The sequence below is a fragment of the Aedes albopictus genome, chromosome 1, assembly GCF_035046485.1.
Source record: "Aedes albopictus strain Foshan chromosome 1, AalbF5, whole genome shotgun sequence".
Classification (NCBI taxonomy): Eukaryota; Metazoa; Arthropoda; class Insecta; order Diptera; family Culicidae; genus Aedes; species Aedes albopictus.
This window is the reverse complement of record NC_085136.1, coordinates 211,804,554-211,816,745: the sequence shown is the minus strand read 5'-3', so window position 1 is coordinate 211,816,745 and position 12,192 is coordinate 211,804,554. Positions and strand designations below refer to the sequence as shown.

The 12,192-nt window shown below is 34.6% G+C and overlaps 3 long non-coding RNA genes across 3 annotated transcripts; 2 read left to right on the top strand and 1 right to left on the bottom strand.

Moving 5' to 3' along the window:
- The first annotated feature begins 3,118 nt into the window (after positions 1-3,118).
- On the top strand, positions 3,119-3,994 carry LOC134286604 (uncharacterized). The gene is made up of 2 exons (XR_009996910.1): positions 3,119-3,593; positions 3,660-3,994. It is a non-coding gene; the product is annotated as an uncharacterized LOC134286604 (long non-coding RNA).
- A 3,235-nt stretch (positions 3,995-7,229) lies between these two features.
- On the bottom strand, positions 7,230-8,104 carry LOC134286597 (uncharacterized). Its single transcript, XR_009996908.1, has 2 exons — positions 7,631-8,104; positions 7,230-7,564 (listed from the first exon to the last, which is right to left on the bottom strand). It is a non-coding gene; the product is annotated as an uncharacterized LOC134286597 (long non-coding RNA).
- A 118-nt stretch (positions 8,105-8,222) lies between these two features.
- Positions 8,223-9,197, top strand: LOC134286594 (uncharacterized). Its single transcript, XR_009996907.1, has 2 exons — positions 8,223-8,758; positions 8,825-9,197. It is a non-coding gene; the product is annotated as an uncharacterized LOC134286594 (long non-coding RNA).
- The last annotated feature ends 2,995 nt before the right edge of the window (positions 9,198-12,192 follow it).

The following is a 12,192-nucleotide window of genomic DNA, read 5'->3' as shown; positions in this document are numbered from 1 at the left end:
AAGTTAATAGTGTTAACGACTGATCTACTCGGAATAACTACGTTTCGTTAAACGAACAATAATTGAAAAAATCCAGAAGTTGTAATGTTAAATAACGTCAAGGTTCCCCTTTACAGAAAACTTTAAAAGAACAGCTCATGATTGAAAGAAGGGCAAATTTCTGGTGAAAAATGACATCAAATTGAATTTAATTTCGTTGGAGCCTATTACCAAAAGAAGGGACAATTCCAATCAATTGGAATCAACAGCTATATTGCCGAAAATGTATGTAACAGAATAAGTCTTAAATCAGACTGTGTTCAAAGAAAGCAAAACCCTCCGACGAAAATTGTTGCAGATACTTTTAGTTGATAATAGCGTTCATCCATACGCGAGCACGACGCCAAAATTGATTTCAGAAAATTGTTTTCAAGATTATTATGGTTTTCGGGCGAATGGTCTTTCGGGTGAATGGTCTTTTCGGGCGAATGGTCTTTCGGGCGAATGGTCTTTTCGGGCGAATGGTCTTTTTGGGCGAATGACTTTCGGGCGTTTGTTACATTCGGGCGTTTGTCATTCGGGCGTTTTTCAATTCGGGCGAATGGTTTTCGGGCGAATGTGACAGAACCATTGAAATCATATGTAAAGGGTCCGTTGGTTCAGATTGCAAGTCGTTGTATGGTATCCCACGTAAGGCATCATTCTGAAAAGTATTCACATCTTAGTACAGGTACTCTTCGATATAACGTACAAAAAAGTTTTCTCTTTGTACTTTATATCGAAGTGTACGTTATATCGAAGCAGAGAAAAATTTAATATTTTTTATGCTAAAATTGATGTATTCGACGTGAAATTAATTCCAAATAATGATTTCGGTGAAATTCACAAAACCAATAATGAAAAGCTTGAGTTTTGACGAAAAAGTCATTTCGTTTTTTATGCTTCGATATAACGTACATTTTGCTTCGATATAACGTACACTAAATTTTTCCCCAAATTGCGCTTATTCTGGGTAACAAGGCTAATGCTGCAACGAAACATTGATTTGAGTGATTTCGTAGTTTATCTAAGGGTTATTCGTGGGAACAATAAAAATTTACAATGTTGTACGTTATATCGAAGCAAAATGTACGTTATATCGAATTCGCTATATCGAGGGTACGCTATATCGAGGGTACGTTATATCGAAGAATACCTGTACACCCATGCAGGAATTTTGCAGACAGATTTCGACAACTACAAAGGTCAATCGTCGTTTGGAAATCTGTGAATATATACTTCCTGAATGTATAGTCAATACCTACAATATCAGCTCTGTACTCGACGAAGTATTTTGTCTTTAATTTCTCAATTGTATGTATAAACGCAACACAGGCAGTACACAAAATAATGATTCATACTTTGGATACGCATCAGAAACTGGATTTTGTTTGGGAGAAATTTTTGAAATTCTAACTGAAAACAAAAATAGTTATTTTATATTCAAGTGTATTGATTTTGTTGCTATTGTGCCGAATGTTTTACAAGAACTGTCTGTTCCCCAGACATTAAAATTCATAAAACTGGACAATACTGTATGTAAGTATAAAAAAATATTTTGCAGCAGTATAGCTCATTATTGTAAGCTAAAATATACATTTGATGTAGATTGACTGATAAAAAATGTAAATAAAAGTATTTGTAATAAAAGTATTCAACGACTACACTCGGTATTAACATTATTTTAATAACTAAATTCAGGTCATATATTGACTGCACCCCTTCATTGCTTAAGGGAAAGATCGAATTTAAATAGTTTTAAACACAAAGATGTCATTTAAATAGTTGTGAATATAGGCGCCAACTTAGGGGGGGCAAGCATAGTTTTGCCCCCCCAATATTTGACGATTTTTCGATTTTCCCATACAAAAAATCAGAAAAACCCGGCTTTGCCCCCCCAATAATTTGACCAAGTTGGCGCGTCTGGTTGTGATGACTATATGTATCATATGTTACACTCCAACCATAGAAAAACGTTAAGAGATAGGAATTTTAAGTAATGGTATCGCAACAGTATTCATTATAATACAGATACAGGTCGTTATGGTTCACAAACCATAGTGAAATATAAATGTTCCATATTTATTATCGTGAAGATAAGCTCTGATGTTTAACTATATCTTTCTACATTGTTTGAATATGACCATAATATGAACGGTAAGTATAGTCCATACGGTGCAAGTTAAGTTCGAACCATTTTGCGAACAGTAGAATTCTATGCGGGTTACACTCGTCGAGTGTAGCACAAGCTGAGTATAGACCACTCAGTGACTCGACCACTCGTTGACTTGTCGAGACGAATGTAGCGTAATCCGGGGTATCATTGATCAGCGGGGTTACATTGATCGGATTGACCCACCTCATGAAATCTTCAAACAATTAATTTCAATTGAATCAGTTTCTGCTCGCGAATTCTGTTTCGTAATCTGCTATTACTTAGCTTTTAAATGAAAAGGAATTCATGAAAATTGAATTTCATAAACATTAAAATAAATCGATTTTTCTCTATCTGTGTTTCGTAAAGCAATGAGATACATTGTCAAACTTTCATGCTTGGTAGGAATACTAGATACATTATTGGGTTAGAAATCACTGTATAACTTCAATATGATATCCTAGAGTTGAATTTAGTAAACAAAACTTGTAGGATAGTGTTCTTTTTCTATATTGCGCATTTAGTTCATCACTAGACTGCGCACTCAGTCTTCATAAGTGCGAAAACGTTAATAAAAAGTACGCGATTGCATCAAATCCAGTTGATGTCTTCGGCGCACAAAATCTTTGATTTATGCTGAATAAGTGCTCTGAACACACCGAGTTGATTTGTTGCAATCGCGCACTTTTATTTACGTTTTTGCACTCTTGAAAACTCGTGCGATAGTCCAGTGGTGAACTAAATGCGCTGTACGATTTATTGAAAGTATGAGTCATAGTAAATTTGAGAACAGTTTTGTGGTCATATATACTGGTCATTTTTTTTCCGTGTAGCACGAATAACGCCTAAAGGTAGGCAATGGCTTAGGGAGTAGAAAGCCTACACGGAAAAAAAATGACCAGTATATATGACCACAAAACTGTTCTCAAATTTACTATGGCTCATTATAATGAAAATAACAGAAAATTAGGTCAAAAGAACCGAATTGTTGTAAAAAATACTATGCCTCCTACAAAAATGCGAAAGTGGGGCTGACTACATTTTGTAGTTAAACATACTACGCTTTTTATGGTAAAATATACCGTGTTCCTGGTGGAATTCACCTTGCGAGTTACTGACGTTGAACAATTCTACCATTATGCATCTTTTATTACCATGATTATTGTCAACTCAAGCGTGTTGTACCGACATTTTTCAGCTGACTATGTTTGCTGTGCGAATTTACTACAATCATGGTAATAACAAGTGCACCTGGTGAAGGAATAATTGTCGGCCATATTGTTGAAATGAAGATGCCATGAAACGTTTTACATTGCGTATTTTGAGTTTTGTTTTGTTAAATTTGAATAAAAAACATTAATATAATTAAGTGAGAAACAAGGTGGACATGTCACATACTCGGGTACATGCAGGCATACAGGTAGGTTAACATATTTGATGGGAAGCAGCTGAAAAACATTGAAAACATTTTCCTATTTGCTTGCAGGAGACCGCAGAAAGACAGTTTTAGCTTGCAGGAAGGCCGCACAAACTAGATCCGGAGTCTCGTTCTCTTCATTCCGGGTTTGCTCGTATTTGAGGTAAGAGCTTATACCATAATTAACAGTTAAGTCGAAAACTAAAGTGAAATTCTGTTTACAGAACTGCTCATCAAAAGTAAGACATCGGAGAACTTTCGGCGAGTGGAAACGGGATACCTCCCGATCCTCCTTTCCTGGATATTTTTGAAGCAAGCTACGATTGCGATTGATTGCGGTTTATAGATGTTCTTCCGGATTCGGTTATGCATAAAAACACAATGCCATTCGACTAGGCTAGTTTGTTCTTTTTTTTTTTTAATAAATAATCTGCATGTGCTAATTTGCTTTTTTATAATAGTTAGATGCTCTAGTTGTTGAAATAGGGACCAAATGTACAAATTTAGCATATTCATTTAGTAAAATTGTATACACCAAGGTCAAACGAATAAGCTAGGCATTTGGTCTCTATTTCAATAACTAGAGCATTTCGTTTACTTTACCATATATCAAAGAACACCGTAGTATAATGATTATTGAACTTGGTTAAATTTACCATGATTGCGGTATAATTAGTAAGCGCAATATTCGTTAACTTAACTATGTCTGTAGTAAAATCTGTACACTGCAAACATGGTAAAAAATACCGCAAAGCACACAATTTTGAATATGGTAAAAATGACTGCAAATTTGGTAAGGATAATCGCATCATATTGTCTGCTGAAAAACGTAGGTACATTGCGGTTAATTTAAACCCCTAAGATAGTATTTTCAACCGCAACATTTTTTTGCGTGTATAGAGCATTTAAATTCTGAAATACCTCAGAAACTACACAACTTGTAAAAATTTGGACAACATATTTAAAAAATTTAGTAAGTAAGGGTATTTTCAATACAAACGAAGATTGTTCACTTGGGTGGTCAATGTTACCTCAAATCAACGGAATCAAAAATTGGATTAAAAAACCTTGTTAAACATGCTTGAAAGTTTCACAATTTTTCAAACAGTTTAACACATATAGAGAGGGTCATCAGTACTTATTTTAAAAATATAAAACATGTAACTTTGAATTAGGTTCGACTGTAGAATGAACTGTTTTCGGGTGGCTTTTCAGTCTAGCGTAAAATCAAGACAAGTGCTCCTTGTTTAAAACATGTAACGTTTGCCTTAACAAAAGAGTTAACCAAGAAAAATCGAAAATTTTGATCAATGTTACCCTGGATTACGGTAACAGAAATTTGTTTACGCTATATCGAGGGTACGTTATATCGAAGAATACCTGTACACCCATGCAGGAATTTTGCAGACAGATTTCGACAACTACAAAGGTCAATCGTCGTTTGGAAATCTGTGAATATATACTTCCTGAATGTATAGTCAATACCTACAATATCAGCTCTGTACTCGACGAAGTATTTTGTCTTTAATTTCTCAATTGTATGTATAAACGCAACACAGGCAGTACACAAAATAATGATTCATACTTTGGATACGCATCAGAAACTGGATTTTGTTTGGGAGAAATTTTTGAAATTCTAACTGAAAACAAAAATAGTTATTTTATATTCAAGTGTATTGATTTTGTTGCTATTGTGCCGAATGTTTTACAAGAACTGTCTGTTCCCCAGACATTAAAATTCATAAAACTGGACAATACTGTATGTAAGTATAAAAAAATATTTTGCAGCAGTATAGCTCATTATTGTAAGCTAAAATATACATTTGATGTAGATTGACTGATAAAAAATGTAAATAAAAGTATTTGTAATAAAAGTATTCAACGACTACACTCGGTATTAACATTATTTTAATAACTAAATTCAGGTCATATATTGACTGCACCCCTTCATTGCTTAAGGGAAAGATCGAATTTAAATAGTTTTAAACACAAAGATGTCATTTAAATAGTTGTGAATATAGGCGCCAACTTAGGGGGGGCAAGCATAGTTTTGCCCCCCCAATATTTGACGATTTTTCGATTTTCCCATACAAAAAATCAGAAAAACCCGGCTTTGCCCCCCCAATAATTTGACCAAGTTGGCGCGTCTGGTTGTGATGACTATATGTATCATATGTTACACTCCAACCATAGAAAAACGTTAAGAGATAGGAATTTTAAGTAATGGTATCGCAACAGTATTCATTATAATACAGATACAGGTCGTTATGGTTCACAAACCATAGTGAAATATAAATGTTCCATATTTATTATCGTGAAGATAAGCTCTGATGTTTAACTATATCTTTCTACATTGTTTGAATATGACCATAATATGAACGGTAAGTATAGTCCATACGGTGCAAGTTAAGTTCGAACCATTTTGCGAACAGTAGAATTCTATGCGGGTTACACTCGTCGAGTGTAGCACAAGCTGAGTATAGACCACTCAGTGACTCGACCACTCGTTGACTTGTCGAGACGAATGTAGCGTAATCCGGGGTATCATTGATCAGCGGGGTTACATTGATCGGATTGACCCACCTCATGAAATCTTCAAACAATTAATTTCAATTGAATCAGTTTCTGCTCGCGAATTCTGTTTCGTAATCTGCTATTACTTAGCTTTTAAATGAAAAGGAATTCATGAAAATTGAATTTCATAAACATTAAAATAAATCGATTTTTCTCTATCTGTGTTTCGTAAAGCAATGAGATACATTGTCAAACTTTCATGCTTGGTAGGAATACTAGATACATTATTGGGTTAGAAATCACTGTATAACTTCAATATGATATCCTAGAGTTGAATTTAGTAAACAAAACTTGTAGGATAGTGTTCTTTTTCTATATTGCGCATTTAGTTCATCACTAGACTGCGCACTCAGTCTTCATAAGTGCGAAAACGTTAATAAAAAGTACGCGATTGCATCAAATCCAGTTGATGTCTTCGGCGCACAAAATCTTTGATTTATGCTGAATAAGTGCTCTGAACACACCGAGTTGATTTGTTGCAATCGCGCACTTTTATTTACGTTTTTGCACTCTTGAAAACTCGTGCGATAGTCCAGTGGTGAACTAAATGCGCTGTACGATTTATTGAAAGTACACGCAAAAAAATGTTGCGGTTGAAAATACTATCTTAGGGGTTTAAATTAACCGCAATGTACCTACGTTTTTCAGCAGACAATATGATGCGATTATCCTTACCAAATTTGCAGTCATTTTTACCATATTCAAAATTGTGTGCTTTGCGGTATTTTTTACCATGTTTGCAGTGTACAGATTTTACTACAGACATAGTTAAGTTAACGAATATTGCGCTTACTAATTATACCGCAATCATGGTAAATTTAACCAAGTTCAATAATCATTATACTACGGTGTTCTTTGATATATGGTAAAGTAAACGAAATGCTCTAGTTATTGAAATAGAGACCAAATGCCTAGCTTATTCGTTTGACCTTGGTGTATACAATTTTACTAAATGAATATGCTAAATTTGTACATTTGGTCCCTATTTCAACAACTAGAGCATCTAACTATTATAAAAAAGCAAATTAGCACATGCAGATTATTTATTAAAAAAAAAAAAAGAACAAACTAGCCTAGTCGAATGGCATTGTGTTTTTATGCATAACCGAATCCGGAAGAACATCTATAAACCGCAATCAATCGCAATCGTAGCTTGCTTCAAAAATATCCAGGAAAGGAGGATCGGGAGGTATCCCGTTTCCACTCGCCGAAAGTTCTCCGATGTCTTACTTTTGATGAGCAGTTCTGTAAACAGAATTTCACTTTAGTTTTCGACTTAACTGTTAATTATGGTATAAGCTCTTACCTCAAATACGAGCAAACCCGGAATGAAGAGAACGAGACTCCGGATCTAGTTTGTGCGGCCTTCCTGCAAGCTAAAACTGTCTTTCTGCGGTCTCCTGCAAGCAAATAGGAAAATGTTTTCAATGTTTTTCAGCTGCTTCCCATCAAATATGTTAACCTACCTGTATGCCTGCATGTACCCGAGTATGTGACATGTCCACCTTGTTTCTCACTTAATTATATTAATGTTTTTTATTCAAATTTAACAAAACAAAACTCAAAATACGCAATGTAAAACGTTTCATGGCATCTTCATTTCAACAATATGGCCGACAATTATTCCTTCACCAGGTGCACTTGTTATTACCATGATTGTAGTAAATTCGCACAGCAAACATAGTCAGCTGAAAAATGTCGGTACAACACGCTTGAGTTGACAATAATCATGGTAATAAAAGATGCATAATGGTAGAATTGTTCAACGTCAGTAACTCGCAAGGTGAATTCCACCAGGAACACGGTATATTTTACCATAAAAAGCGTAGTATGTTTAACTACAAAATGTAGTCAGCCCCACTTTCGCATTTTTGTAGGAGGCATAGTATTTTTTACAACAATTCGGTTCTTTTGACCTAATTTTCTGTTATTTTCATTATAATGAGCCATAGTAAATTTGAGAACAGTTTTGTGGTCATATATACTGGTCATTTTTTTTCCGTGTAGGCTTTCTACTCCCTAAGCCATTGCCTACCTTTAGGCGTTATTCGTGCTACACGGAAAAAAAATGACCAGTATATATGACCACAAAACTGTTCTCAAATTTACTATGACTCATTATAATGAAAATAACAGAAAATTAGGTCAAAAGAACCGAATTGTTGTAAAAAATACTATGCCTCCTACAAAAATGCGAAAGTGGGGCTGACTACATTTTGTAGTTAAACATACTACGCTTTTTATGGTAAAATATACCGTGTTCCTGGTGGAATTCACCTTGCGAGTTACTGACGTTGAACAATTCTACCATTATGCATCTTTTATTACCATGATTATTGTCAACTCAAGCGTGTTGTACCGACATTTTTCAGCTGACTATGTTTGCTGTGCGAATTTACTACAATCATGGTAATAACAAGTGCACCTGGTGAAGGAATAATTGTCGGCCATATTGTTGAAATGAAGATGCCATGAAACGTTTTACATTGCGTATTTTGAGTTTTGTTTTGTTAAATTTGAATAAAAAACATTAATATAATTAAGTGAGAAACAAGGTGGACATGTCACATACTCGGGTACATGCAGGCATACAGGTAGGTTAACATATTTGATGGGAAGCAGCTGAAAAACATTGAAAACATTTTCCTATTTGCTTGCAGGAGACCGCAGAAAGACAGTTTTAGCTTGCAGGAAGGCCGCACAAACTAGATCCGGAGTCTCGTTCTCTTCATTCCGGGTTTGCTCGTATTTGAGGTAAGAGCTTATACCATAATTAACAGTTAAGTCGAAAACTAAAGTGAAATTCTGTTTACAGAACTGCTCATCAAAAGTAAGACATCGGAGAACTTTCGGCGAGTGGAAACGGGATACCTCCCGATCCTCCTTTCCTGGATATTTTTGAAGCAAGCTACGATTGCGATTGATTGCGGTTTATAGATGTTCTTCCGGATTCGGTTATGCATAAAAACACAATGCCATTCGACTAGGCTAGTTTGTTCTTTTTTTTTTTAATAAATAATCTGCATGTGCTAATTTGCTTTTTTATAATAGTTAGATGCTCTAGTTGTTGAAATAGGGACCAAATGTACAAATTTAGCATATTCATTTAGTAAAATTGTATACACCAAGGTCAAACGAATAAGCTAGGCATTTGGTCTCTATTTCAATAACTAGAGCATTTCGTTTACTTTACCATATATCAAAGAACACCGTAGTATAATGATTATTGAACTTGGTTAAATTTACCATGATTGCGGTATAATTAGTAAGCGCAATATTCGTTAACTTAACTATGTCTGTAGTAAAATCTGTACACTGCAAACATGGTAAAAAATACCGCAAAGCACACAATTTTGAATATGGTAAAAATGACTGCAAATTTGGTAAGGATAATCGCATCATATTGTCTGCTGAAAAACGTAGGTACATTGCGGTTAATTTAAACCCCTAAGATAGTATTTTCAACCGCAACATTTTTTTGCGTGTATAGAGCATTTAAATTCTGAAATACCTCAGAAACTACACAACTTGTAAAAATTTGGACAACATATTTAAAAAATTTAGTAAGTAAGGGTATTTTCAATACAAACGAAGATTGTTCACTTGGGTGGTCAATGTTACCTCAAATCAACGGAATCAAAAATTGGATTAAAAAACCTTGTTAAACATGCTTGAAAGTTTCACAATTTTTCAAACAGTTTAACACATATAGAGAGGGTCATCAGTACTTATTTTAAAAATATAAAACATGTAACTTTGAATTAGGTTCGACTGTAGAATGAACTGTTTTCGGGTGGCTTTTCAGTCTAGCGTAAAATCAAGACAAGTGCTCCTTGTTTAAAACATGTAACGTTTGCCTTAACAAAAGAGTTAACCAAGAAAAATCGAAAATTTTGATCAATGTTACCCTGGATTACGGTAACAGAAATTTGTTTACGATAAAAGATTGCAATGATTCAACAGTATAACTGGTCGGCGTTAAGTCAGAGGGGACCAAGTAACAAAATTGACGAAAATTTGATTTTTAGGGCATTTGATTAAAAATTACTTAAGCTACTTGGAACATTCACCCAATTTTCTTAATGTTACAATTAACGAGAGTTATAGCACGATGTTCTTTTGATTGAACTGCAAAAATCGATACACTGAAACCTCCATTTAAGTCGATGCATGGCTGACCAAAAATAATTTTTACCGTACAAGCAATGGCAAAACTAAAGACTTTTATATTTTTTAACACTTCGCATGACAAAAGAGATTTGTCAAAAAATATAAAACTGTATAGTTTAGTCATTGCTTGCACGGTAAAAATTATTTTCGATCAGCCATGCATCGACTTAAATGGAGGTTTCAGTGTAATAGTGTGCAGTCAGAGTGGACCATATGCTTGATGTCAAGAGAGTTGAAAAAATATGTATTGATTAAAATCCAATAAATAAAATAGTTTATCAACAACATGTGATACGTTTCCAAATCGTATGACTCCCTAACGCATTTTCTGATGATTATTGATCAAGAAAGCACGTGAAATTCCATTTTATTATGGTCAGTATCGTATTTTACAGATCATCGTGTTGAAGCATATTGTGGCATTTCGCGTGCAGACAGAGTGGACCATGTGTCTCTAAAAAAATAGTTAAAATTTCCTTATTTTCCGTAATCCTTTCCAAATCAAAATATGTTTTTTTAGCAGCTTTTTTGGGCATCATATTGAAATGTACCAATACCAGTTTCATGAAGAAATTGATTTTATTGATTATTTAAGAATTTTGTACTTGGTTCACTCTGTCTGAACGAATATTTGAAAAACCCCAGTCCTCTGAATAAATTATTATGAACTTTGTAACTATAATATTTCAAAAACATACCGAACTATGAAAATACATTCGAAAGTTGTTAGCTATTAAATGTGCAAGGTAAGAATTGTTTAATAGCTCAATAATTGACTACTCTTCATGTGATATTGAACTGCTGTACTTGGTCCACTCTGACTGAACATAAAAATAGAAAATGGTAATCAACAGTGTAATGACAGAAATATCAAATTTCAAACTTCCTGCTCACATTATACACTACTCCTATTAACTGTTGTCCTACTTGTGCATTATTTTTTTTAATCAAATATGTAAAAACTTGGGTGTGAACTGTAGTTGGTTGAAGATTTTCCAAAAATCGTTCAGTCAGAGTGGACTAAGTACAATCAATTACTTAGCAATTTCTCGGTTTCAAGCTCTATTTTACGTTTTTTCGCGATCAATACAGAGCGATGCTTCGATGAATAGTTATAAAGATTTATGACAAAAAGTCAAGAACATTTGTTGAAAAACTCAAAATTTATAGAGTTGCAAACTTTAAAGTCGTTTTTCTAGAAATTAAGTAAAATACACATGGTCCTCTCTGACTTAACGCCGACCAACTGTGAGAGTGAACTACAAAAAAAAATAGAAAATATGAGAGAAAGAAAATATGAGAGCTACGCTTGGTAGTGTCTCCAACTTTGGGAGATTCCATGTTCATTTGACATTCACTGCAGGGCCAGTGTTTCTAAATGTAAGTTTATTAAAGCGGTTTTATGTATAGACGTGTGGAAATGTGTCTGCGCCCGTGATTTTCAAAATGCACCACCAAAATACCATATATCGCGATGTATTCTAACATAATTTCTAAGATGCGTAGCGAGTTTTCAGTTCTTTTTCATAATTGAACTGTAACGGCAGTCTTAGTTACGTGACCATGTTTAGTACCGTGCACTCAGCAAAACAGGTTATTTGAAAAATCTTCGAAAAAAGTTCTGTCTCATGACAACAGTAAGAACAGTCCACAACGAGTCCGTCCAGATGACTGCACCCATACTTTTGAAAGAAACTCTGACAGTAAAAACAGCCCACAGCGTGTCCGGATGACCGCCCCCTTACCTTTGTAAGAAGTTCTGACTCATTGCCACAGTGAACGCAGTCCACAGCGCGTTTGGATGACCGTTCCCATACTTTTGCAAGAAACTCCGTCTCATGGCGATAATAAAAACAGC